This window comes from Ovis canadensis, chromosome 17, assembly GCF_042477335.2.
Source record: "Ovis canadensis isolate MfBH-ARS-UI-01 breed Bighorn chromosome 17, ARS-UI_OviCan_v2, whole genome shotgun sequence".
Classification (NCBI taxonomy): Eukaryota; Metazoa; Chordata; class Mammalia; order Artiodactyla; family Bovidae; genus Ovis; species Ovis canadensis.
In genome coordinates this window covers 18,426,988-18,452,162 of record NC_091261.1, presented here as the reverse complement: position 1 = coordinate 18,452,162, position 25,175 = coordinate 18,426,988, and the positions used below count along the sequence as shown (strand labels likewise).

The following is a 25,175-nucleotide window of genomic DNA, read 5'->3' as shown; positions in this document are numbered from 1 at the left end:
CATAGAAGAGAAAAATCATCAAACATTTCAAGAATATTTGTTCAACTCTCTAACCTGATCAATTGAGGTGTGAGGAAGAACCAGGTACCCACTGGTGCAGTTTCTGCACCCACTGGTGCAGAAAATAAATCTAGACAGTACCAGATCCCTGGAGCCAAATAGAAGATTTTTTTTTAATTTAAATTACAAGAATACTGTTTAAATCATCCTTTTACTGAGCTGGTGCAAAGGGATAAATCTCTTAATAAGGGATACCTTGAAAGAACTCTCACTGATTAGTCATCAACAATGTTCTTCTTTCCTTAGAAAAACAAAGAAATCAGTAGGTGCCAAAATTATTATTCCAGAGTCTTTAGCACAGATTGCCTATTGAATATTCTCACAACCAGAGAAAGTACAAAATCTGTTCTGACCCATTTAGAACCCAAAGCTTCATTACGAACCTCCCAAGAACTGGAAATCTGCACTTCATTAGGAATAGGCTGGGATCCAGGGCTTCATGAGGGAGTTGCCTGAAGAGCAGGAGGCAGTTGGAAGAAATCTTCTGGATTCCTTTACATTTCTAAAAATAAACAGGAGACCCTCTTGATGAGCTTAAGATACAAAAAAATCAAAAAGAGCTTAGGCCCTAGGTTCTTTAATACTCATCAGAATAAAACCTGTTCCAAAGTTATAATGATTTTAGTTGCATGATAAAACCTAATTCCTATATCCTTTTTAAATTCTTTTTCAATCTTTTATTATCCAATTATACATTGTTTTAAAATTTTAAAACCAATTCCAAATAAGTAATCAATAATTGAAATAGTTTTCTAGATCATGGCAACCCTGTGATCACTTCCTCCTCTCACATATGCCTGTCTTTGTTAGACACCAGAAAAATTCTAGAATCAGATTATTTCCTTGTGATATACTTGATGATGATCACTGGTTGTTACTATCACATTACTTCTATCAAGGTAAGCTTTTCTACTCCAGACAAGAGTACAGGCTCCTTTGTGAAGAACACCAAAATTGACCACAGAAAGCACAAAATGCGTCACAGAAGAAAGTCTCTACTTTTAACATTTAAGATTTAAAAGAATCAATACAAATTCACTGAAGGATAAACATTCTCAGATACAGAAAATTATGTTTAAAAACTGCAAGACATTCCAAGAGGAAATACCGAAATGCAAATTTCCATCAGATACTGATCAAGTAATTTCACTCCAAAATGATTATTTATGTTAATATTTCCATATTAGAACTCATGTTGGAAGCCTGTTACGTCCTCTCCTGGAAAACAAATAATTACCTATACTATTTTGAAAACAGCTCTAAAAATGATGAGCTCTTATCACCAGAATTGTATTCATGCTGCTGCTGCTGCTGCTGCTAAGTCGCTTCAGTCGTGACTCTGCAACCCCATAGACGGCAGCCCACCAGGCTCCCCTGTCCCTGGGATTCTCCAGGCAGGAACACTGGAGTGGGTTGCCATTTCCTTCACCACTGCATGAAAGTGTAAAGTGAAAGTGAAGTCGCTCAGTCGTGTCCGACTCTTCACGACCCCATGGACTGCAACCTTCCAGGCTCCTCCGTCCATGGGATTTTCCAGACAAGAGTACTGGAGTGGGGTGCTATCATCTTCTCCGAATTGTATTGATAAGCTGTTCTAAAAGGACAATCCAGTCCTTATCAAGCTAATTAGCTAGTTATTTTGAGTCTATAGGATAATTACTCAAGATGAAAAAAAGTGACATTTTTACACTTAACCACTCCAAATGAATGGACTGATAATATTTCTTAGTATGTTTTCAGAGCTCCATGACAGCTTTTTTCTTAACAAATCATAAATATCAACAAAGTATACAGAATGATTATCCCCAAAATCACTATTTCTGTTCCATCTCATTAGCAACAGTTAAGAAGAATATCTCTTAAATAATTTCTTTGACCTATCATTTGCATTTGACCCAATGGACAAAGACCATCAATAGTAAAAATGTATAAAGTTCATATAAATCCTATATATTAGTTGCCATTTTGGAATCTAAATCATATTACTACGTGAAAATCTGGAGTTTTTCTCATGCATCACTCAACACAAATATTTCAAGAGAGTAAACAGATTTATGTCCAAGTACATTTTAAGAATCCGTATTTGAACAACATGATTTAGCAATAGAGATGACTTTTGAAAAGAAAGTAACAAAAATAGTGTGCTACTCTCTGAGGAGGGCATGATTTTATCTTCTCTTTGTAAGAAGTCTCTCAAAGCAGTGCTAGTCTCTGCTACAACAGTGATGACATCTCAACATTAGTGCTCAATGTATTTAATTTGGTAACGTTCTTCAACTTATAAATGGCAATTTTTAAGTAGCCCAAGTAAGGAAATCTAATCAAAGCTGTATGCAATATAGTTTATAACTCAGGTTGCCTGAGGATGCCATACTATCTAAAACTCTAAAATCAGACATTAACCAGGAAGGCGTTAATTGCTTTTTATACACAATGTGGTACAGTAGTAACCTCCATGTTGATTTTTTTTTCCTCTGAGTCCACTTGCTTTTCGGCCTATGAGACACAGAACTCAAAGCTAACTGATAACATTCCCGTCTGGAAAAACAGGAAACATTGTTGACTACATATCTCAACGTCTTTAGGAAAAAAAAAAAAAAAACTATGGTGCTGCTAAGTCGCTTCAGTCATGTCTGACTCTGTGCAACCCCATAGATGGCAGCCCATCAGGCTCCCCCCGTCCCTGGGATTCTCCAGGCAAGAACACTGGAGTGGGTTGCCGTTTCCTTCTCCAATGCATGAAAGTGAAAAGTGAAAGTGAAGTCGCTCAGTCGTGTCCAACTCTTCTCGACCCCATGGACTGCAGCCTACCAGGCTCCTCCGTCCATGGGATTTTCCAGACAAGAGTACTGGAGTGGGGTTTGAGAGTTGGACTGTGAAGAAGGCTGAGTGCCGAAGAATTGATGCTTTTGAACTGTGGTGTTGGAGAAGACTCTTGAGAGTCCCTTGGACTGCAAGGAGATCCAACCAGTCCATTCTGAAGGAGATCAACCCTGGGATTTCTCTGGAAGGAATGATGCTAAAGCTGAAGCTCCAAGTACTTTGGCTACCTCATGCGAAGAGTTGACTCATTGGAAAAGACTCTGATGCTGGGAGGGATTGGGGGCAGGAGGAGAAGGGGACGACCGAGGATAAGATGGCTGGATGGCATCAGGGACTCGATGGACATGAGTCTGAGTGAACTCTGGGAGTTGGTGATGGACAGGGAGGCCTGGCGTGCTGCGATTCATGGGGTCGCAAAGAGTCAGACACGACTGAGCAACTGAACTGAACTGAAGAAAATCTAGTTATTTGGACATATCCTACAAAAAAAAAATGTGCCTTACAGAATAACTTAGAAGCCTTTTTAAAAAAACATATAATGAACACTACTTAACTCAATTAATATTACTTAACCACTTACCTTGTTGGCTAAGCTCCAAGAAAACGTCAAGAAACAAACTCAGTGCCCCAAAGTTATAATGATCTTAATTGCTTGATAATATCTAATTCCTGTATGCTTCTTTTATTCCTTTTTAATCTTTAGTTATCCAACTGTACACTGTTTTACATTTTTAATACCAATTCCAATAAGTAATGAATGACTGAAATAGTTTCCTAGATCATGGCAGCCATGTGATTTTTTCCTCCTTCTCACTTATGCCCACCTTTGTCAGACACCAAAAAAATTCTAGAATCAGAACATTTCCTTGTGATGTACTAGATGATGATCATTGATTGTTACTATTGCATTACTTTCATCCAGATAAGAGTAAGAGCTAAGCTTCTCTGTAAAGAACACCACAATGAATCACAGAAAACATAAATTCCTCATGGTCTCTACTTTTGATATTAAATATTTAAAAGAATCAATAAAACGAGTGAAGGATGAACATTCTTTATTTCTTAAAATACTTAATGTTATAGTAACAATATAAAATTACTGTTGTCCATGATGATTAAAACTTCAGTATTCATAAATGCCAAGTATTCAATTACATCAAAAGCTTTGATCATTTTCAATGCTGGATTCCAATGCAACATCAAATGTAAAACAATCGAAAGTCCGGTGACCAGATCTAGGATACTGAAATAACACTGCAACCATTTCTGACTGGTTTAAACTTAAAACACTTAGCTCAGTTTGACTGAACTTAGTGGCAAATGGAGTAAACATTGTGATCTGCACCTTATTTTAACACACACACACAATGATGTCTTCAAGATGGATACCCTGACATTGATCATTCTTCCCTTTATTGCATCATCAAATAGTGGACCTCAGCTGAGGTGATTTTTGTCCCTCTGGGGACATCTGGCAATATCTGAAGACATTTTTGGTTGTGACAACCGGGAGCGGTGCTACTGGTATCAAGCTATCTACCGAGCACAGGACAGCCCCCTACCCACCATAAGTAGGTGACAGCCTCAAATTACAATATTGTGCAGGCTGAGAAATAGTTACAAGGACTAACATTCAAAAATGCATACTAATGTGCTATTCCTCAGGTTGCAATAAAGAAGGAGAACTCAGGCTGACAGTTCATAACTGCTTCTCTGGTCAATTTAACCCTGGAATTTATTCCACATTTGGGCACTCAGAGCCCATATTCATTAAGTTCTCATTCTAGTCATATCCTTTCATTCATTCAAAAATCTTTTTATGCCATTTCAGGCCAATGCTGGAAGATTCCTCTGTATAATTAAAATTAAGTACAAGGTTTAATAAAAGCCCTCAGGGTCATATCTGTTTTGAACAAAAGCTCAAAGAGAAGCTAAATAGAATACATTTAACCTATCACTAGCTCTTCAATATACTCCCTTTAAACCATTTAACTTTTACTCCCCAAATGAAGCTGATTGTTCACCTGTAATTTTCATGTTTTTATTACAGTTCTGACAGTTCTTTAAAATTTCAGCCCTAATCACAAAGAGAGATGCTCTAAAATGCAAAAGAGATGTCCTCATCATATTAAAAACTGAATAGTGTCACAGCAGAAACAACCAAAGCTGAAGTTCTGATAGATGTTTTCTATGAAATATGAAACAGCCAAGTAACAAACTTTAAGATATGCCTTAAATTTATATGCTTCCAAGCTATTCAGATATAAAGCAAGCACTAACAAATGGGCAACCTTGTCCACTGCAAGGCTAATAAATCAAAACCACCAACGTAAGTTTACTGCATTTCCAGTGGGTGCAGATTTATCATCAGAGGCCTGATAATCATACAGCAACTAAAATAAGCTATGTGTTTTCCATGACCTTGGTCATAAGTCACCAACAACACTGACTTGCAACTTTTCACTGTTATGTCACACTAGGCGCACGCTAAAAAAGATTTCAGGATTTGTGGACTTCTGAATGAACACACATGTGTTCATTTGGTTACATCTTTTTTTTTTTAACATTAGAACTCAGTATAAAAACTGTGAACATTTGATATATGAAAAATAAGATACTGGATAAGAAAACTAAAAAAAAGGCAGGACATAAATGTTCAGAATTTTTTGAAAATATAAAGCTAGCTTGAAGTTGTCTAAATGCAGAAAGGCTTCAAATTTTCACCTTTTCAGCAACTACTGTATCTTGTATGTTTGGCAATTCCTTTTCACTGGATTCCCAATACCAAACTGGTAATAAAGTAAGCAGGAATGTCATCAGGGTTGAAATGAAGTCAGAGAAGCTTTGGAGCATTCCATTCTGTAAGTAGCTTTATTTTGATCTCTACATGTGGAGAAAGGCCCAGCTGCCACAAATGTTTCAAAGAGGGGGAAAGTAGTTAAGAGATGCTGATAACTGTCTAGGCTTTTCAAAGATTAACTCAAATAGGGCAAATCCTTTCAAGGACACAAAATGGACAAAATAGAGAATAAATTGCTGCAACAATGGGCAACAAGTCAAGGTATATTTATCAAACTCGGATACTTGCTCCCAAGTTTTGAATGAGAGAAGAGAAATGATTAGACTTTTTTTAAAATATTTAAATAAAGATTTTTTGTCTTAGGACAATAGGCCAAGTAGCCAGAAGATAAAATGTTGAGGAAGTGCATCATCTGAAGAATTGCTTAAAATTAAAAGCCTGAATTAGAATCTTGATAGGATTCCTTATGGCATGAATAACTTTAGGCTAGCCAGGTAATCAGAGCCTCTGCTTTTTGCTGTTGTTTACTTCACTTTATTTTGCTTTGTTTTAGTGTTGGTTCTGGATTTGTTTTAAGGTATAAAATAGAAAATATAAAATATATCCTCCAGAAGGATTATGTGGGCTAATGTATGTAAAGAGCCTGAAATACATATTATGTAAAAAATTAAAAGTGTCAAAGTAGGTTATGGAGAAGACATGTCTCTATGTCAGAAGACAAAGAGCAAAGACAGAGGGTGGGGAGGAGTCAACATACTGGATCCCACACACCTTGCCAGCCCTCATTCTAAAGAGCCCAGAGATTTTCTGACAGCAAGCAGGGTAACCAAGTCGGTCAGAAAACTCAAGATTCTAACAATAATAGTAGTTAACGTGCCAGACACAACAATCCAATTCAGGTGGTTCTATCATTTTTTCTTTTAAGCTATTTTCTTTTCAGATTTTTTTTAATGTGGACCATTTTTAAAGTATTTATTGAATTCGTGACAATATTGCTTCTGTTTTATATTTCAATTTTTTTGGCCACGGGGCATGTGGGATCTTAGGTCCCTGACCAGGGATCAAACCTACACCCCCTGCATTGGAAGGCAAAGTCTTAACCCTAGACCACCAGGGAAGTCCCTATCATTTTCAATTAGTATTCTATAGCAGCAGGACCCAAAGATCAAAGAAATTAAGGAACCAGCCCAGGTTACAGGTAGCAAATGGGAGGCAGGGACCCTCAAGAAGTACTAGAACCAAAAGCAAGCTCAAGAACAGGCAGCCATTAGTATAGAGAGGGTGACATCCATGATGAGTCCTGGATGCTGGCTTCTCACCAAGGTGTCCCTTTTGGGCCTGCAGCTAGGGTTAACTATTCTTCTAGACACAACTATCCTGTAGTACCCTACCTTCCCTCCTAGGTACAGGGTCTGGTGCTTAAGCAGGGATTTGGGAGAAGACCAAAGTTTTAGCAAAGAAGTGAAGGTGAACAACAGAATTGGGTTCCAGGAGAGTCAAGCTTGAATGAGTGGTATGGTCAGAAACAAGTATACAACACCAAGATAATATATAAGATTGTTCTCGATGCTTGCTATACAGTATCTCAGAGAATGCAATGGTAAAAAGTGAAGAAGCCAATTTTGACAAAAGCAGAAAGGGCAAAAACAAGGTCTGGAAACAGCAGGCAAAGACAAAAAGTCAAGAACTAAATATATTCAGGAATGAATCAGAAAACCAGGAGCAAAAGCAGAAAGAAAGCAAAAGGCTCCAGACATTTTGCCTTGAACAGGAGGATTCAAGGTAGGGGAGTCAAATGAGTGGAGGGGAGTCAATACCCCAGGGGTCACCCTCAACCACTGGTTGATGGAAGCCCACGGATTCATGCTCCAGCCTCCTGTTCTTAGGGCAGACAATCCTGAGAAACATTCTGCGTGGTTCTCAGAGGTTCAGCTAGAACAGCGTACCCACTGCCGATAGCAGCAACCTCATTCAGTTCAGTCACTGAGTCATATCCAACTCTTTGCAACCCCATGGACTGCAGCAAACCAGGCTTCCCTGTCCATCACCCACTCCCAGAGCTTGCTCAATCTCATGTCTGTTGAGTTGGTGATGCCATTCAACAATCTCATCCTTTATAGTTCCCTTCTTCTCCTGCCTTCAATCTTCACCAGAATCTGGGTCTTTTCTAGCTTTTCTTCTAACATACCTTTACATTGGTTTTCTATCCCTACATCATGCTCCCCACCTTCTCATTCTACAGTATCTCAAGTGAGATAAGAAATTTATGTCTGGATGTCCCCTGAGCCCATAAATGTGACTGGTAAGGAAAAGTTATAAAAGAGACCATCACTCCTACTTTACCAGATGGCCCTACCCCTTAGTATAAGTAAAAGTCTGAAAACCTCAGCCAAAAACAAAGGAAACCCCATCATCACCCACCTTGTTCCCAAGGAAGGCACACATCTCTGAGTGACTCAAGATAACTGCAAATAATATCAGAGTCTAGGCCCAGTATGGTTACTGTTTGCACATTGCTAAGCATTGTATTTTTTCTCTTTTCCATGGGGATGGTCTTGATCCCTTAAAGGCTATTTGTAAGGCCTCCCCAGACAGCCATTCTGAAGGAGATCAGCCCTGGGATTTCTTTGGAAGGAATGATGCTAAAGCTGAAGCTCCAGTACTTTGGCCACCTCATGCAAAGAGTTGACTCACTGGAAAAGACTCTGATGCTGGGAGGGATTGAGGGCAGGAGGAGAAGGGGACGACCGAGGATGAGATGGCTGGATGGCATCACTGACTCAATGGACGTGAGGTTGAGTGAACTCTGGGAGTTGGTGATGGACAGGGAGGCCTGGTGTGCTGCAATTCATGGGATCGCAAAGAATCGGACACAACTGGGCAACTGAACTGAACTGAAGCATTGCATTGACTAGAGAATGAAAAAGAGGAAATCATTTTGGTTTCTTCTGTAAGGCTGAAATTATTATATCAGCTCAGTTCAGTCACTCAGTCGTGTCCACATCTGACAACTCCATGGACTGCAGCATGCCAGGCCTCTCTGTCCATCGCCAACTCCTAGAGTTTACTCAAACTCATGTCCATCGAGTTGGTGATGCCATCCAACCATCTCTTCCTCTGTCATCCCCGTCTCCTCCCACCTTCAATCTTTCCCAGCATCAGGGTCTTTTCCAATGAGTCAGTTCTTCACATCAGGTGGCCAAACTATTGTATACCACAGTATACATCGCAGCAGGTGACAATTATTGTATACCACAATAAAATAGAATTTGGAGTTCTATCTCAATAACATAGATCTTTCCTAGAGAAGGAACACCTTCCCAAAATTGGCAAGTCCATGGAGAAGCAATTCTATTGGGACAAGCATGAGGGAACCAGGTGTGACAAAAGCTATGTGTGACTGGAGGAGGAATACAGGCCTAGAGCTCTATGGCTCTGATGACCACGGTTGTCCTCAAGACCACTGTGAACGCCATCAGAGCGCAGACCTGATGCCTCTCAGTCTGCAGAGAGTCTAGAATGATGAGTCAAATCAGAAGGCAGTCTTGGCCTTGCCTCACCTTGGCCTCCTGAAAAGTGGCCTGGAGAGCCTCTCCATGGAGCAGAATAGGTGCCTAAGTGCTGTTCAACAAAAGCTGCAGAGCTGGCAGCAACAGGAGATGGACACGTCGTCAGGTCAAGGAAAACTCAACCGCCTTGAAACTGCACAGGCAGAGGATTCCCTGACAGGTCTGAACTATGGCATTTGTGATTCTGGGAGAGAATACTGACATTTCTATGATCTCCTATGTACACTGTGTTTGTTTATACCTACTGCAAAGATATATCATACACAACTTTATAAGTATGCTTAAATATAACAAACCATTATCAAATTTTTAAGCATTTTAAAGCATTTATTATCAAATGCTTTATTACATTTGAGGTAATTTATTTTTTTAATATTTTTTAAAATTTTTTAAAAGATGCCTGCTCCTCAGAATAAAAGCTATGACAAACCTAGACAGCATGTTAAAAAGCAGAGACATTACTTTGCTTACAAAGGTCTGTATAGTCAAAGCTCTGGTTTTTCCAGTAGTCAAGTACAGATGTGAGAAAGTGAAAAGTGAAAGTCACTCAGTCGTGTCTGACTCTTTGCAAGCCCATGGACTATCTACAGTCCATGGAATTCTCCAAGCCAGAAAACTGGAGTAGGCAGCCTTTCGCTTCTCCAGGGGATCTTTCCCACCCAGGGATAGAACCCAGGTCTCCCACATGGCAGGCGGATTTTTTACCAGCTGTGCCACAAGGGAAGCTCACAGAAATGAGAGCTGGACAATAGAAAAGTCTGAGCACTGAAGAATTGATGCCTTCAAAATGTGGTGCTGGAGAAGACTCTTGAGAGTCCCTTGGACAGAAAGGAGATCAAACCAGTCAGTCTTAAGGAAATCAACCTGAATATTCATTGGAAGGATTGATGCTGAAGCTGAAGTTCCAAAACTTTGGCCACCTGAGGCAAAGAGCCGACTCACTGGAAAAGACCCTGATGCTGGGAAAGACTGAAGGCAGGAGAAGGGGGCAACAGAGGGTGAGATGGTTGGATGGCATCACCAACTCAATGGACATGAGTTTGAGCCAACTCCAGGAGACGGTGAAGGACAGGGAAGCCTGGTTGCTGCAGTAGATTGGGTCGAACATGATTGAGTGACTAAACAACAAATAAATATATATGGTAGAGACTTTCCTGACAGTTCAGTAGTTAGAACTTTGACTTCCAATGCAGGGGGGTGTGGGTTCAATCCCTGGAGGGGTAGCTAAGATCCCACATGCCTCATGGCCAAAAAACCAAAACATAAAACAAATAATAGTGTAATAAATTCAATAAAGACATCAAAAAAACTTTAAAAATACACATATATGGTAAATGACAATAAAAAGAGGAAATCAGGACAGAGGGTAAACTAGGAGACAATAAAAAGACAAAACAGATGGAATATATAAATTACCAGCCAGCTAATATTTTTAAGGGAGAAAGGGGATATCTGCAAAATTAGGGACAAGCAACTAGAAACACTTACAGAATATTTATATATGCCAGTCGCTGTTCTAGGCACTTTTCATAAAGATTGTCTCATTTCATTTTTACCACAACCCTTTCTCCATTTTATAGGTGGGGAGGCAGGACAAATAAAACATAATTTATCCAAGGTCACACACCTTGTAAACAGTGGAGCTAAGATTCAAATCCAGGTAGTGTGGCCCCAAAGTCCATGCTCACATCTACTAACTAATGTTCTGTCCCCAAATGGAAGGAACCAGGAGCACAAAGTAATTGGGAGTGTAAGAGCCTAACATTTTTGAAAACCTTGGGATAATGCTTACAGGAAAATTTTATACTACTAAAAGTAACACTGAAAAGGAGACAAAAACTAAACTAAAACCATGGTGGGGAAATGAGGAAGTCGTCACAGACCTATCCTCAAAAAACTGCCAGACCCAAAGCTTTCTACGTTAATTATTTCAAATTTTCAAGGAAGATACAATTAAAATATTATCTCAAAAATTTCACAGCATAGAAAAAGAAAAGAAAAATATGTAACTTTGTTTTCTGAGTCTTGTTTTTGGTACCATACACTTGGTGCCAAAACCTTATAAAAAGACAGAAGCAGGAAGCAATGGGTCAATTTTGCTTATAAATATAAATGCAAACCTCCTGCGTAAAATCTTAAAAATTCATATCCAGTGGTTGCTTAAAAGTAACATCAAAAACATGCAGTCTTTATGCAAAGTGTGCAAGAAAGGTTCAACCCTACGCTATAAATGAGGAGTGCTAAAGAATTTGCCTGACAATGCAGAAGATGCAAGAGCCGTAGTTTTAATCCCTGGGTCAGGAAGATCCTCTGGAGTAGGAAATGGCAACCCATTCGAGCACTCTTGGCTGGAAAATTCCATGGAAAGAGGAGCCTGGTGCGTTATAGTCCACGGGGTCACAGAGAGTCGGACACAACTGAGTGACTGAGCATGCATGCATGCTTCTCTTAATGGAAGTCACTATGGTGAGGGAATAAATGAGAGCAACAACTGAACTATTCCAACAGATCCTGAAAATGCATCTGAAAAATATGAACATCCACAATGACATATTTTTTTAAACTTTTAGTAAAGTAGGGATAAAAAGAAATTCCTTCAATATGATCAAAATATTTTTCAAATAGATACAAATATCCTTAATGATGAAACACTAGACTCATTCTCCTTGTGATGGACATTATTAAATCTTTCCTTATTCTACTGTAAACATACGTATTGAGAAAGGAGAATAAGAAATTCAGATACATCTAATAGAGAGTGGGAACTGAGTGGAAGATAAAAAGATAAATTTAAATAAATGGAAAATAATGAATTATAAAAGAAAGATAATTAGGAAAATGATTTTTATTTAGGAAAAAAGAAATTTTACCCCACACCACAACTCACAAAAAAATAAATTCCAAAAGCAATGAAGTTTTATATATAAAAATCTTTTTAACAGATACATAAACATTAATTTTATAGATCCATAAGCAGGAAACCAATGTGTTTTCATAGAATACTGTCCTTTGCTATTATGGCAAAATATATCAACCTTCCTAGTATTAATTTTTTCACTTCAGCATAATTGATTATTTGCTTCTAAATATATAAAATCAAGGAACACTGCTAATACAAAATATTTGACCCAACACCTCACAATTTTAGCCTTTCCAAAGTAAAATTACATTTCTTCACAGGTCAGTTTGCTTTTAATGTAACATGGGTGGGGGTGACTCAATTTTGGTATCTAACATATGCTGTTGATTGGCTGGTTCATTTTCTACCAATCTAGAAAAATGTCTACTGACACACCACAATATGATGGCAGACTATTTACTGGGTGAATTACAATTACAGAAAAGAAAATAAACAGGAGGAAAGTAAAGGATTCTGAAATTGACCAAATCATGAATTTTGTGTAAACTGAAAGACAACAGTTTCTTCTGTTCATAAGTGATATTTGGAAACTTCTGCAATTCAATCTCAAATCATGTTCCGGAAGCGCTCTGTCTCAAAATAAGTTTGTTATTTTAGTCTCCACACTCATTGAGTCTTTCTCCAAAGAAGCTGCCAAACCAGCACCAGCTGGCCCCTTGGGAACAAGTCTAGGCTAACAGCAGGTATTTCTTTTTGAATCATTAATAGAGATTAGAAGAATAGAGTTGAACTAATCTAAACCTGTTAAGTTGGAAGAAAGGGTTACAACCAAGAGAGTCTGAATTGTGCAGTAAAACTTTCAAACATATCCATTTTCTTCCCTATAAATGCTTACCTCTTTTAAATGTTCTGGTTTTCCTGAAATATCGATTGTAGATAAAGTGCCTAGCAATTCTCCTGCTCCCTTATGCCTGGTTCTTTCTTGGTGTCATCAGAGAAGTCCTTAGAGGCATTAGTGAAACCTGGGTAAAAGTATGTACAGCAGCATAGCTTGTGATACCCACCCCCTCCTTCTTTCCCTATCTTGTCGGACTCTACCTACAATAGCAACAGAATGTACTGAGTTTCAAGTTAATAAGAAACAAGTAAATGTATAAGATTGCTAGATTGCTAGTGAGAATATAAACTGGCCCAACCACTCTACAGGCAATCCATGGTGATGCTCTTTAGTATCTTCATGCCCTTTAATCCAGTAATTCGCCAGAACTATTTATATTCAACTGGGCTTCCCAGGTAGCCCTAATGGTAAAGAACCTGCCTGCCAATACAGGAGAAAAGATGTGGGTTCAATCCCTGGGTCAGGAAGATCCCCCGTAGGAGGGCATAGCAACTCACTCCAGTATTCTTGCCTGGAGAATCCCATGGACAGAGGAGCCTGGTGGGCTACAGTCTACAGGGTTGCAAAGAGTGGACACGACTGAAATGACTTCATACATTCACATTCAACTAGGTTCAGCACAACATTATTTAGTCACAATAGTTTCACTCTTTGCTGGATCTTTTTTTACTTTGATCAGGTGGTACTCTAATCCAGAAACAACAGTGTTAGAGCCACAGACACTGAGCAATGAATGCTTCAGCCTAGCAATCTCCATTGATTTCTCAACCAGGGTCCCAAGGGTTCTTCAGAAATGTGGGAGAGTGTTTGACGGTCCTATTAGATGGTTAGGGATGCTGTATGCCTGTCATGCCTGGATTATTTCCGTATAACAAAGACTTGCTGTGCCCAAATCTACCAGTAATACAAACAGGTGCTCTGCTCAGATTCCCCTCTTCAGGGCCAATGCACCCACCCTTGAGTTGCAAGGACTATTGTTTTGCTTATATTTCACAGCCATGTCCTTCCTGAGCATTGCCTCTGCTGCGGAGAACTACCTTGCCCAAGGTTGTTCTTCCTCCCAGGAGGAACCCACAGGTGGTGTCTGGCTGAGAGAAGATATACACATCTGACTGCTTTGCTTCAGCTTGGAACAAAGCCTCCATTTCCCTACAGCTTTCTTGAGGACTGGCTGAGAGGCCTCACTTGCTATCCTAAATGCAGGTTCTCCCTCAGCCCAATCTTGCTTCCTGGTTTCATCACAGGAGTGTCTCCTGTGAACACATATACACCAGTAGAACTTCTGCACTCCATTCTACCTCTAAGACTCTGTTTCCACAGAACCTCGTTTATGACAGTCCTCGCTGCCCGTCACTGCCAAATCTATCCCCTCACCTTCCAGATGAGTGAAGACTCGCTCAAGGCACAGGCGTAGCTAGTTCAGCACTCACTGCACATGCTGTGCATTAAAAACTGTGGGAAGCTTGAGAAATTGGGAGAGAACGGAATGAAAAAGGAAAAAAATATTAAAATATTTACTTTTTAAAAACTTTTAATTTTGTATTGGGATATAGCCAATTAACAATGTTGTGATAGTTTCAGGTAAACAGAGAAGGGACTCGGCCATGCATATACATGTATCTATTCTCCCCCTTATTGTGGGAAATAATAAGTACCCAAGGAGACAAAAAAAGCAGATTGAGAATTTTTTAAAGCCTTGAGATTTAACTATATGGGTAATTCTAAATAATGATACAGACTGAGATTCAATATTCCCAGCTCTTTGCAATCACAGAAATCTAAAGAAGACTTCCAAAATATCTCAGTTGGAGAAGACTACTTAGGCTGGATCCCATAATTACCATCCGTTTGTCTAAACGACTTAAGATTTAGTATTGATCATCATGATGGAGCCAAAAAAGTTATAATGAGACATTTTCCTCCTAACAGTAAACAGCTGGTATCATGTGGAGATCATTCATGGAGGTGAGAGTGAATCAACATGAACTGATCAATCAAATCCCTTTCATTTACAACCCTTAGTCCTCTTTTCTCAGCAAAGGTTGCCAGTTTTAGACACTGTCCACCAAAGGAGTCTTTCTTAGCTCCACTTATCCCTTCCAAGGCATATGTCAATCTTGGAAGACACATCTCTACCATGGTCAGTTCCTTCACTCTTTTATTTTAACACAGCTCTTAAGTATGGTATTACAGCATGTTCTTTCTGCTCCTAGTGCAGAAATTCCCCCTATTTTTTTCAAGAATCAAATAGAAACCTGTCACTGAAATTCCCAGTTATGGAGTTAACAACTACCCCTTTCCACACACAAAAAAGAAAAACAAAATAAACAGATTTTGAAAGATTTTGTTTAATGCAACCCCATACCTGGAATACAAAATTAAGTTTAAAATTAATAAGAACTCTCTTTTTTTGCATAAAAGAAAAATAATCTTTATCACACCAGAATTCTTAATTTTCTCAGAGTCAAAATTAGTCATTTAATAAGGCAAGGAATAAAGCACATTGAATGAATAGAATTATAATCAAAGCCAATATGATCAAGATAATTTTCCCCAAAGCCTCATTTGAAAAGAATTTGACATTTTAATGTGAAAACTCACAGAAGTCCTTTGCGTTTAACTAAGCTCCTCAAAATATTGTGCCAAATACTTAACATTTATTTTAAAACATTTTAAATAGTACTTGTACCATTTACATGGCCAAAAACAATCCTGAAAAGAATGATTTTTCTAACTTACAATAAAAAAATTCTTTTCAAAGTCTGATAGGTTATAATCATAAAATACTAGGTTTCTGTTTATCAGCTCATGATATGAAAAGAATTATGTCCAATAGCGTTGGTCAGGGGGAGTACCAACTAGAATTTACCGTTAATAATTTCCTCATTGTCTTGGTCATCTATGTGCAGTATCAGAAGAAGGAGTCAAATATTAGGACTTCCTCTTTTAAAAGGTTGAACAATGATAGGAGTTACTGCCAAATCCTGCTCTGTTACACAAGCTCCGGGTTTATATCAAAGATCACCATGGTCTTGCTTCAGTCATACTCTGATTTACTGGCCCTGTCGTCTTCATATTGCATAGGACAATCGTATGTTTAATTAAATCTGGGGGAAATAATAAGCATTCCACATTTAGGGGGTGGCAATATGGGCCCCCTCCTGTGTTGAACATGTCCCAGTTTATAGCTAAGTTGACAATTCAAAGGCTAAACTAGAAAAGTCAGGACAGCTTGACTTTGTTGGTTTCCCAGTTGTACAGCTTGCAATCTATTTCATTGAGGTAACAGGGCACCATAACAGGAACAGATTGTTCCATCAGCAGAACAAAAATTGAACCAGAGCAGCTTTCTCCAAAACTGTAACTGTTTTCCAAATGTGCATGCTCTAGTAAGGGCTAAGGTTATTTATTCAAATGCTAATAGAAATTACTGTGGCCACTAGCATTCTAAATTGAAGTTAGAAACTGTTCTTTTCTCTCCTGCTAAAAGATCTGGTTGTCTTCCTAGGTCTTTTTCCTCACTGAACCAGATACCCTTTTGTATCTATGTGAAACAATGATTGGATGTTGATCACTGTTTACCTTGGCATCATTCCACAAATACTCATACATTTAGAAAATGAAATTCCCTCTATATCTTTCTAATTAGGATTTACTTCTTCTCTACTGGGTTACTTTTAAGATCAATTATGATCAAGGTAACAAAAAAACTGGAAACCCTTAGGTCATGGAAATAGCTTTCTCGTAGATACTCTCTGTTAAATCTCTAATCATCCCTGGCTTTGCAATGTCCTTGCAATGAAATCAAAACTACATAATTTGACTTACAAGCCCTGTACCATCTGCCTTCTGCTCATTTCTGCCAATGCCTCATTTCCCCCTTGAAGTTTAGCTTCAGCTTCAGGAAACTTCTTTCCATTCTCAAAGGCACTATAGTCTTCATGCCTTGAAGTCTACATACCCACTTCTTTCTGCCTAAACACTCTTACCAGGAGTACTCCCACCCCTTTTGCTTGTCTACCTCCTCATCCTTTCTTTGTCACTCTTTTTCACAAATATATATGGAATATGTCAGTGCTGAATAGAATTAGTGCTGCCATCAAAAAAGACTTTTCTGTCTCAAAACATCTCCCTTACTAGGGCATTTTTTGTGAAGATTCAAATACAAATTGTAAAAGAACTGACAAAGAATTATTTGCATGTAATGAACTTACTGAAACTAATAATATGGTTTGTTATGTGAACAGGCCAAGCAGAGAACAGAGCCCCTAGGTAAGAAATGGAGGCCTGAATGGGAACTCCCTTGGATGCCCTGCTCATCTGTTTCAGTGCCACCAAACAGGGGACCATGGATTGGTACTTGTCTGTGAACTCGGTCACAGGAGGATGAGGAGACAGGAAATTGCACTAGAAAGTAAATTAACACACTGCTTCCTTCACTGAGAAAGTCTTGCAGCCAAAAACAAAGCTAGCTGAACTAAACGTATTTAGTGACTTTGTGTAGCTCTGATTATAACACAATCTGAAAGTCCTAGAAAAAGAACTAAACATAATAAAAAGGATCATAAAAGCAAGAAGAAGCTTACTACATAAAAATTTTGTGTCTGTCAATTCTTTTTAAGGTCTGGCCTTAAATAGTATCCATATCTGTATTCTGTTTTCCCTTACCTCTGGGCATACTAGATCTAGCTATGATGGTGATTAAGGAGGAAAATGCAGAAAACATGGGTAAACATTAACATTATTTTACAGTGAAAGGGTTGTACTAAATCAATGGTTCTCAACTAAAGGTGATTTTGACCCTCACAGAACATTTGGCAATATCAAGAAATTTTGACTATTACAGCTGGGACCTGGGGAGGAGGGAACAAGTGCCACAGATTTACCACTGGCATTTTGTGGGGAGAGACTATAGGATAGTGGTAAACCTCCTACGATGCACAGGACTGTCCACCCCACTCCCACAAACAAAGGAGTATCCAGTCCAAAATGCCAGTAACGCTGATGCTGAGAAACCCTACACTGGTAATCTCGAAAGTCCCTCTCATCTCTAACATTCTCTGACTCTTCAATGTTCACAAGCATTGTATGCATTTTAGTGATCTAAATGTCAAGTGAGCAAAACTTATTTGGCTAATGTCAATTCCTTCAGTGGAATATATTTAGGCTATAAAAACTAGGGTAACATAATTTAGGTATAAATTCAAAACCTGAAATAGCTTAATGCTCAACAAACTTCCATAGTAGTGATAATTTATCTAATTGAATTTTTTTTAATGACAAGAGAAAAACAGCCAGAAACTTCTGCCCAAAATGATGTATTTTTCTCTATCAGCTAATTGTTTAATCCAGTTTTACAGAAAACCAAAAACATTCAAGAAATGGTTAAGCCAGCACCTCTGTCCTGATCTAACATAGAGCTTAAGCAGGGTTCTATATTCTGAGCTTTTGGCTTTTGTTAGTTTGTTTTCACTGGAAGAGAGATACCACTTGAAGGCTACAACCAAGAATGGCACAGAAATAAGAAGGTTTACTGTATTTCTTGAGGCCTTTAAACTTTACTACAGTTAAAAAAAATACTACCATGAAAATAATTTTATTATAACATTCTATTTGAGTACTCTGCAAATTCCTTACCTCTAAATCAAACCACTATTCCTTTTAGGTACATTTTATAGTATACTGCAAATTTTCTTTGTTAATTTAAAACACTAATTCAAAAGGAAATATTTCTTATTGCATATAAAAATTATTTCCTGTCAATTTCTAATGCTTGCTTGCTTAATGATATCATTGTGACTGTAAGATTCTCCAGAGCTACTACGCTTTGGTGAAAGAAAAGATCCAAAGATTCTCACAAAGGATGTCAGTCATGCCCCTGGAATTACACCCTTCTGTTTGATCTGTTCCAACTTTTTCAGCTGGCACGTGCATACTTGAAAAAACGAAAACCTCAAGTTCCCAGGATGGTCTTTTGTCTTCAGTCCTTTCTGCAGTGAGAAGTGATCTTGTCTCTGCATCTCCCACTATAGTTGTGTCGAGTGGTTCCAAAAGCACTTATCCCCGAATACTTGGATGTGACTCTTTAGTGTTCTTTCAAGTCATTAGATCTTTTATGTTCATAGCCATAAACAAATAGGGTTTTGTAAGCCTTATATAAATATTAATGACTACGTGCTAAGCATCAGATGCAAAATGGGCAATCAGGATTTTTATATGAATAAAGCTGTAGGATAGAAATATCAAGCCTGTAGGCAAAAACTGCAGACTAGATCTCAAACAGCAATTTGGATAAGTGAAAAGGTAACAAGGAAGTTTCCAAGAGTATCATGGTTTTAACCCAAATAAAACACGCTAAGGGACTTCCCTGGTGGTCCAGTGGCTAAGACTCTGTGCTCCAAATGCAGGGGGCCCAGGTTTGATCCCCAGTCAGGGAATTATACCCTACATGTCACAACTAAGAGTTTGCATGCTGCAGTTAAAGATCTCACATATTGCAACTAAGACCTGGTGCAAATAAGATTTCTTTTTAAAGTACTGGTATACTTTTTAAAAAAAAAAAAAAAAGTAATCTTGTTCTGACTTACTAGTAAAATGTAGCATTTAAGAGCAAAGTCTCTGAAGTCCTAGTTCTGCTTATGACATCTATGAGTAACTTGATCTCTATACATTTCTATTTCCTCATTGGCCAAAAAAAAAAAAAAGGATTTTAAACACACTTAACTTCAAGAGTTAGCGTGAATTTCAAATTAATCTGAGTGTTAATGTGTTTGCCCAGTGCCTAACACAAAGCATGCACCTTAATGTACATTGGCTATTATTCTGAAAAATAATACAGAAATACTCAAACTTCTAGACCAATGGTTGGCAACTACAGTCTGGCCCACAAGCCAAATCCAGCTAGCCACCTGTTTTTATAAACAATTTTCTTGGGACACAGCCATGCTCCATTCATATCTGCACTGTCTAGGGCCATTTTCACCTTTCGACAGCAAAGTTGGGTCCTTGTCATAAGGATCATATGGCCTGCAAAGCCTAAAATAGTTACTATCTAGACCTTTACTGTTTCTAAGGATCTGTTGCCCCTGGGGGGTGGGGGCGGGGGGAGACAAGAAGCAGAACGCATCAAGAAGCAGAACACAAGTTCCCTCTGTTTTCATTTGCCCAGAGATTTTTTTGGAAGTTCTTCCCCTAAAGGGTTTTGATTTGAAAGGGGCAGGGCGGGGAACAGAACTAGTGAGGAGGTGAAAACAAGCACAGCCTATAGGGATGAAAGGAGGGGGGAAAAGCTTTCTTTCAAATAACTGGGTTCTTGCAGCTGAAAGCCACTGTCATGGTTGCTGTCTCTTTTAAGGGGTTAAAATAAGACCATTTTGAAAGCGTTCCTGAGAAACTATATTGAATTGTGATTAAGATCACAAACCTGGAGTTAGCTCCTTGGGTTCAAATCCTGGTTCTGCCATTAACTAGCTGTATGACCTTAGAAAATTAACTAATCTCTCTGTAGTTAAGGGTTAAGTAAATTAGTGAAATGGAGAAGGCAATGGCACGCCACTCCAGTACTCTTGCCTGGAAAATCCCATGGACAGAGGAGCCTGGTAGGCTGGAGTCCATGGGGTCGCTGGGAGTTGGACACGACTGAGCAACTTCACTTTCACTTTTCACTTTCATGCATTGGAGAAGGAAATGGCAACCCACTCCAGTGTTCTTGCCTGGAGAATCCCAGGGATGGGGGAGCCTGGTGGGGTGCCCTCTATGGGGTCGCACAGAGTTGGACATGACTGAAGTGACTTAGCAGCAAATTAGTGAAAAGCACCTCTTACTTAACATCAATAATCCATTCCTAAAAATTCAATGTTATATACACAAATGCTAACCAGACTGCACTATTTATAAATAAGAAAATCCCTGTGTGTGTGTGTCCCACCTCTGCACATCCCACCCACTACTTAACACATATCTGTATCCTGACTCCACAATAACCCATTACATGGAATGCTAATCGTTCTTATGTGTGTGCCAGTCCTGGCTGGGGCTTTCAGAAGTATGCTGTCGTTCCTAAAAATAAATAAGAATAATAATAAAATACCAAAGCAGTAAAACTGTGCCCATTTATAAAGTATCATTTTAGGATTTAAATGTTCAAAAAATTCTCCTGACCAGTAAACATCATTAATATGTTTGTTAAAAAGAGTTGATTTGTATGAAGTAACATCTTTTCCATTTCACTGCTTTTCTCGATTGCTCTGCTATGTCACTACTTTCTTCAACACGTTTTCAGTGTACATTTTAGGTAAAACGAGGTGGTGGTTTAGTCGCAAAGTCATGTCCAACTCTTGCGACCCCCATGGACTGTAGCCCACCAGGCTTCTCTGCCCATGGAATTCTCCAGGCAAGTACACTGGAGTGGGTTGCTATTTCCTTCTCCAAGGCATCTTCCCAACCCAGGGATCAAACCTGGCTCACTTGCACTGCAGGCGGATTCTTTACCAACTGAGCCACTAGACAAAATGAGACCTCAATACAAAAGGCACAGTGGAATCGACCTTCAGAACCAGAACACAATGACAGAGAGAGGTGAGCCAGTGAGGCCTGACTTTAGGACCGCAGCCTCCAAGATGCCCCACATCTTGGCTTTACAAGACGTCCCCTCACAATTCTGACTTCCCATCCTTTTGGAATAACTCCAGGCTTTTTCCACACACCGTTTTTGTTTGCTTGTTTGTTTGTTTGTTTGTTTTTTCACATGTACGCAGTTTGAGGAATGTAAAAATAAAATTTTCCCATGTAAACACTGCCTGAGAGATACCTACATGATGTATGAGTATGAAAAACCAAAATATAAGCTCCTAAACCGCCCCTTAATCCTCTTCCAACTCCACCCCACACCTGCAGCTCACCTGTCTTCCCGCCTTTATGGTCTCCACACTGGTCTCCGCTCCTCAGTTTCCAGTCTCACCTTCCGGTCTGACCAACCCCCGCCCCCAGGACGGCTCCTCCCCTTGCGCCCTCACCTGTCAGACCCCTCCTCCCTTCAGCCACGTGGGCAGCTTTCCTGCTGCAAGCCACGGAGTGGTGAGCGGTCAGAGCTTCCTGGGGCTTAACCCTACACTCACCGCCCAGAATGAGCTTTACGATGCCTGAGGACACTACCTCCTGTTTGCCAGAGCTTTGTTAAACCCCGGAATGGTGTTTCTCCAAAGCAAAGCGGGCTTCTGATGCTTTTGAAAAGGCACAGAGCTTCAGATCAAAACAGGGGACCCTGCCAAACCTCAGATGTAGCTGTAGTTCACCAAGATGATGAACAGAGGTCTTCACAAACTTCAGAGGTGGCCTGGTTAACGCAAAAGTCTTTGTAGGCCTGCAGCTTCTTTATTTGGTAGCTCTGGACTGCTAGAAAATGGATGCAAAGAATTTGGTAAGCGCTGGAAATAGGAGCCCCAGATCTATGTATTGCCTGGATATAGAGCTCCACCTCTGGGTTCCCTCTTTTGGCTGCACATTGGAGGACAGCTTCACTGTTCTGAACTCCCATGGGCACCGCTTGGGGTCATGCATGAAGAGATGGCCAAAGGAAATGTTGCAGGAACAGACTGATGCTCTCCATTTCTGGGATGCTCTGTTCTCTGCCTTACTGACCAACTCCTCAGTGACTGGGGAGTTGGGAGCCTGGGAGAAGCCAGACACACTTTCTCATTGCACTAGGGACCCCAGGTCCCACCTCACACACCCCACCTGCTAGGAACGCGTGCCTGCACGATTGCTATATGCTGACTCTACAATAACCAGCTACATAGAACACTGACCTTTCCTCTATGAGTATGGGTCTTAACTGGGGCTTCCTTCAGGATTAGCTCCTGAAAATTCGAGCTGTTAAAAGGTGAGGATATATGGGCCTTTCCTGGCTAAGACTTCCACTTCCAGTGCAGGGGGTACAGGTTCGATCCCTGGTCAAGGAGCTAAGATCTCACATGCCTCCTGGCCAAAAAACAAAATGTAAAACAGAAACAATATTATAACAAATTCAAAAAGACTTTTTCAATCTCCGCATCAAAAAAAGAAAACTTTGAAAAATAAAAAGTTGGGAATACAGAATTGGATTTGAATAGTTAAATAATATGTATAAATATATATTCCGTCAGACCTCTCGAAGCTACCATGATATCTGCCATCTGTTACGGGTCTAGGATTGACACAGAAGTGAGAGAAATACCTTTCAGAAAATAATGGAGTCAGACCACAGGTGTTGGGGTCTTGTGAGACCCTGAGCCTCATCTCCATCAGGAGTAAGTGCCACTTTCTTCATCACTCCCTGCCACTCCTCCCCATCCACTGACGTTGTCCTTCCTATTCCCATATCTATAAACTCTGTCCCAGAACCTGATTCAGTGTCAGCTCTGGGGCACTTGGGGCTGGGATGTCCAAGGTCTCCCTAAATGCCACATGCCCACTTCTAGAAGGAAAAAAATAAAAAAGGCTGAGACTTCACCTCACATTCTCCTTTCCTCAATAGTTACCTTTTGCCTCTTTGAGAACATTCCCAAACAGTAAGTAAAAGGTGATACGAGACAAAAATTTCTTTTCATTCACAAAGAGCATTTTAATGACATATTTATAGTACTTGACATTTCATTTTAGCACAAAATGACTTTTGGTCTTACTATGAGATACTTTTGAACTGTGGTGTTAGAGAAGGCTCTTGAGAGTCCCTTGGACTGCAAGGAGATCCAACCAATCCATTCTGAGGGAGATCAGCCCTGAGATTTCTTTGGAAGGAATGATGCTAAAGCTGAAACTCCAGTACTTTGGCCACCTCATGCGAAGAGTTGACTCATTGGAAAAGACTCTGATGCTGGGAGGGATTGGGGGCAGGAGGAAAATGGGACGACAGAGGATGAGATGGCTGGATGGCATCACTGACTCGATGGACATGAGTCTGAGTGAACTCCAGGAGTTGGTGATGGACAGGGAGGGATGGCATGCTGCATTCATGGGGTCGCAAAGAGTCGGACACAACTGAGCGACTGAACTGAACTGATGAGAATTAATGCATAATCAAAATTTTCTTTGTTACAGCACTCTTAGTAGCCCCATAATCTTTTTATAGCACCTACAGGTCAAAGGAAATAGGTAATACTTTTGTTAAGAAACTACTGATGTGCTCAGTCATGGCCGACTCTTTGCAGCCCCATGGACTGTAGCACTTCTGGTTCCTCTGTCCATAGAGTTTTCCAGGCAAGAATACTGGAGTGGGTTGCCATTTCCTTCTCCAATTAAGTAGTTAGATCTAATCAACTTAATAGGTATTTACATCTTAAGAAAATAGTAGCCTTTGAAAAATAATAAACATGAATAGAAAGAAAATATTTTTATTTTATTCTTAAATACCAGTTCTTAAATAGTTTATTCTTAAATAGGATGTGTGAGCTTCAGGGCACATAGGATTCTCCAGTCTTAAAATCAAATGGCACACCACCACCTTCCTTTCCTGATCCATATGGGTTTACTTGTTAAATTCTTTTCTCAAAGGAACCACCAAAAATACAGCTCTGCAAAAATATGGCATCATCAAAAGAAATATAACACTGTCTCCTGTTGAAATTGAGAGGTATTCAAGCTAATAGTCTGTGTAATTTCTGGACAGATGACAAGTATCACTATGTTTCCTTGAATGTTGTAATTATCTTGACCTTGTGTGGTCATTCCAGTGCTTCAGGACATTTCATCACCCAGTTTGGGAACCATGGGTTTGAAGTGAAAGTGAAAGCTGTTCAGTCCTGTCCAACTCTTTGTAACCTCATGGACTATACAGTCCACGCAATTCTCCAGGCCAGAATTCTGGGTAGCCTTTCCCTTCTCCAAGGGATCTTCCCAACCCAAGGACTGAACCCAGATCTTCTGCATTGCAGGCAGATTCTTTAACACCTGAGCCACCAGGGAAGCCCAAGAATACTGGTGTGGGTAGCCTATCCCTTCTCCAGCAGATCTTCATGACCCAGGAATTGACAGGGTCTCCTGCATTGCAGGTGGCTTCTTTACCACCTGAGCCACCAGGAAAGCCCTGAGAACCAGAGGCTTAAACTCTATCAAATGAAGTATAATAACATAACAGTGTGAACAAATCTATCCAACAGGAGAGTGTGTGTGTAACAGTTCACACTTACA

General features: G+C 39.6%; 1 protein-coding gene across 1 annotated transcript in view; it reads right to left on the bottom strand.

Annotated features, from left to right (window-relative positions):
- IQCM (IQ motif containing M) overlaps window positions 1-21,979 on the bottom strand; it is a 522,664-nt gene extending 500,685 nt beyond the window's left edge. Inside the window, exons 1-2 of the mRNA XM_069558325.1 lie at window positions 21,911-21,979; window positions 444-562 (exon numbers count right to left, since the gene is read on the bottom strand). The gene's annotated coding sequence lies outside the window, so the exon portion shown is untranslated. The remainder of the gene's footprint in view (window positions 1-443; window positions 563-21,910) is intronic.
- Window positions 21,980-25,175: the final 3,196 nt, after the last annotated feature.